The sequence below is a fragment of the Borostomias antarcticus genome, assembly GCF_949987555.1.
Source record: "Borostomias antarcticus genome assembly, chromosome: 13".
Lineage (NCBI taxonomy): Eukaryota > Metazoa > Chordata > Actinopteri > Stomiiformes > Stomiidae > Borostomias > Borostomias antarcticus.
The window spans coordinates 15,526,551-15,531,550 of NC_140246.1; positions in this window are offsets into that span (position 1 = coordinate 15,526,551).

Below are 5,000 nucleotides of genomic sequence, written 5' to 3' on the forward strand. Positions count from 1 at the left end.
ACACACACACACACACACACACACACACACACACACACACACACACACACACACACACACACACACACACATACAGCGCTCCTCTTCACTCCAGGATGATATCTGTTGCTTAACCTCTTTACATAACCAGCATGAGCCACTAACAGCTTGGTGATATCCCCAGGCTGTCTCTCTCTCTCTCTCTCTCTCTCTCTCTCTCTCTCTCACACACACACACACACACACATTCTCTCCTTCTCCCTCTGTCTCTCCTTCTCCGTCTCTCTCCTTTCCCTCTCTCTCTCCTTCTCATTCTCTCTCTCCCTCTCTCTCTCTCTCTCTCTCTCTCTTTGCTCTCGCTCTCTTGTAAGATGTGTTGCACTCACAAGTCAGATGTGCTAACAACTACTCTACTACTGCACTACTCTACTACTGCACTACTCCACTACTCTACTACTCTACTACTACACTACTCTACTACTCCACTACTCCACTACTCCACTACTCTACTACTCTACTACTGCACTACTCCACTACTCTACTACTCTACTACTCCACTACTCTACTACTCCACTACTCCACTACTCCACTACTACACTACTCTACTACTCTACTACTGCACTACTCTACTACTCTACTACTCTACTACTACACTACTCTACTACTCCACTACTCCACTACTCCACTACTCCACTACTCCACTACTCCACTACTCCACTACTCTACTACTCTACTACTGCACTACTCTACTACTCTACTACTGCACTACTCCACTACTCTACTACTCTACTACTACACTACTCTACTACTCCACTACTCCACTACTCCACTACTCCACTACTCCACTACTCCACTACTCTACTACTCTACTACTGCACTACTCTACTACTCTACTACTGCACTACTCCACTACTCTACTACTCTACTACTCTACTACTCCACTACTCTACTACTCTACTACTCCACTACTCCACTACTCCACTACTCTACTACTCTACTACTCTACTACTCTACTACTCCACTACTCCACTACTCTACTACTCTACTACTCTACTACTCCACTACTCTACTACTCTACTACTCTACTACTCCACTACTCCACTACTCTACTACTCTACTACTCTACTACTCTACTACTCTACTACTCCACTACTCTACTACTCTACTACTCTACTACTGCACTACTCCACTACTCTACTACTCCACTACTCCACTACTCTAATACTCCACTACTCTACTACTCCACTACTCTACTACTCCACTACTCCACTACTCTACAACTACTACTACTCTACTACTCTACAACTACTACTACTACCACTACTCTACTACTCTACTACTCTACTACTCTACTACTCTACTACTCTACTACTCTACTACTGCACTACTCCACTACTCTACTACTCTACTACTCCACTACTCCACTACTCTACAACTACTACTACTCTACTACTCTACAACTACTACTACTACCACTACTCTACTACTCTACTACTCTACTACTCTACTACTCTACTACTCTACTACTCTACTACTCCACTACTCCACTACTCTACTACTCTACTACTCCACTACTCCACTACTCTACAACTACTACTACTCTACTACTCTACAACTACTACTACTACCACTACTCTACTACTCTACTACTCTACTACTCTACTACTCTACTACTCTACTACTCTACTACTGCACTACTCCACTACTCTACTACTCTACTACTCCACTACTCTACTACTCTACTACTCCACTACTCCACTACTCTACTACTCTACTACTCCACTACTCCACTACTCTACTACTCCACTACTCTACTACTCTACTACTCCACTACTCCACTACTCTACTACTCCACTACTCTACTACTCTACTACTCTACTACTCTACTACTCTACTACTCTACTACTCCACTACTCTACTACTCTACTACTCTACTACTCTACTACTCCACTACTCCACTACTCTACTACTCCACTACTCCACTACTCTACTACTCCACTACTCCACTACTCTACTACTCCACTACTCTACTACTCTACTACTCTACTACTCTACTACTCTACTACTCCACTACTCCACTACTCTACTACTCTACTACTCCACTACTCTACTACTCTACATCTCTACTACTCTACTACTCTACTACTCCACTACTCTACTACTCCACTACTCCACTACTCCACTACTCCACTACTCTACTACTCCACTACGCTACTACTCTACTACTCTACTACTCTACATCTCTACTACTCTACTACTCTACTACTCCACTACTCTACTACTCCACTACTCCACTACTCCACTACTCCACTACTCTACTACTCCACTACGCTACTACTCTACTACTCTACTACTCTACTACTCCACTACTCTACTACTCTACTACTCCACTACTCCACTACTCTACTACTCCACTACTCTACTACTCTACTACTCCACTACTCTACTACTCTACTACTCTACTACTCTACTACTCCACTACTCCACTACTCTACTACTCTACTACTCTACTACTCCACTACTCCACTACTCTACTACTCTACTACTCCACTACTCCACTACTCTACTACTCTACTTCTCCACTACTCCACTACTCTACTACTCTACTACTCTACTACTCTACTACTCTACTACTACACTACTCCACTACTCTACTACTCTACTACTCCACTACTCCACTACTCCACTACTCCACTACTCTACTACTCCACTACTCCACTACTCTACTACTCTACTACTCTACTACTCTACTACTCTAACTACTCCACTACTCCACTACTCCACTACTCTACTACTCTACTACTCTACTACTCTACTAATCTACTACTCCACTACTCTACTACTCTACTACTCTACTACTCCACTACTCTATAACTCTACTACTCTACTACTCCACTACTCCACTACTCTACTACTCTACTACTCTACTACTCTACTACTCTACTACTCCACTACTCCACTACTCCACTACTCCACTACTCTACTACTCTACTACTCTACTACTCTACTACTCTACTACTCCACTACTCTACTACTCCACTACTCTACTACTCTACTACTCTACTACTCCACTACTCTATAACTCTACTACTCTACTACTCCACTACTCTACTACTCTACTACTCCACTACTCTACTACTCCACTACGCTACTACTCTACTACTCTACTACTCTACTACTCCACTACTCTACTACTCTACTACTCTACTACTCCACTACTCCACTACTCTACTACTCTACTACTCTACATCTCTACTACTCCACTACTCTACTACTCTACTACTCTACTACTCCACTACTCTACTACTCTACTACTCTACTACTCCACTACTCCACTACTCTACTACTCTAATACTCTACTACTCCACTACTCTACTACTCCACTACTCTACTACTCCACTACTCCACTACTCCACTACTCTACTACTCCACTACGCTACTACTCTACTACTCCACTACTCTACTACTCCACTACTCTACTACTCTACTACTCTACTACTCCACTACTCTACTACTCCACTACGCTACTACTCTACTACTCCACTACTCTACTACTCCACTACTCTACTACTCTACTACTCTACTACTCTACTACTGCACTACTCTACTACTCTACTACTCCACTACTCTACTACTCTACTACTCCACTACTCCACTACTCTACTACTCTACTACTCTACTACTGCACTACTCTACTACTCTACTACTCTACTACTCTACTACTCTACTACTCTACTACTGCACTACTCTACTACTCCACTACTCTACTACTCTACTACTCTACTACTCTACTACTGCACTACTCTACTACTCCACTACTCTACTACTCTACTACTCTACTACTCTACTACTCCACTACTCTACTACTCTACTACTCCACTACTCTACTACTCTACTACTCCACTACTCTACTACTCTACTACTCCACTACTCTACTACTCTACTACTCTACTACTCTACTACTCTACTACTCCACTACTCTACTACTCTACTACTCTACTACTCCACTACTCTACTACTCTACTACTCTACTACTCCACTACTCTACTACTCTACTACTCTACTACTACACTACTCTACTACTACACTACTCTACTACTCTACTACTCTACTACTCTACTACTCTACTACTCTACTACTCTACTACTACACTACTCTACTACTCTACTACTCTACTACTCTACTACTCTACTACTCCACTACTCTACTACTCTACTACTCTACTACTCTACTACTCTACTACTCTACTACTACACTACTCTACTACTACTCACTACTCTACTACTCCACTACTCTACTACTCTACAACTCTACTACTCTACTACTCCACTACTCTACTACTCCACTACTCTACTACTCTACTACTCTACTACTCCACTACTCCACTACTCCACTACTCCACTACTCTACTACTCTACTACTCCACTACTCCACTACTCTACTACTCTACTACTCCACTACTCTACTACTCCACTACTCTACTACTCCACTACTCTACTACTCCACTACGCTACTACTCTACTACTCTACTACTCTACTACTCTACTACTCCACTAACTACTCTACTACTCCACTACTCTACTACTGCACTACTCTACTACTCTACTACTCTACTACTCCACTACTCTACTACTCTACTACTCTACTACTCTACTACTCCACTACTCTACTACTCTACTACTCTACTACTCTACTACTCTACTACTCCACTACTCCACTACTCTACTACTCTACTACTCCACTACTCTACTACTCCACTACTCTACTACTCCACTACTCTACTACTCTACTACTCTACTACTCTACTACTCCACTACTCCACTACTCTACTACTCTACTACTCCACTACTCTACTACTCCACTACTCTACTACTCTACTACTCTACTACTCCACTACTCTACTACTCCACTACTCTACTACTCCACTACTCCACTACTCTACTACTGCACTACTCCACTACTCTACTACTACACTACTCTACTACTCTACTACTCTACTACTCTACTACTCCACTACTCTA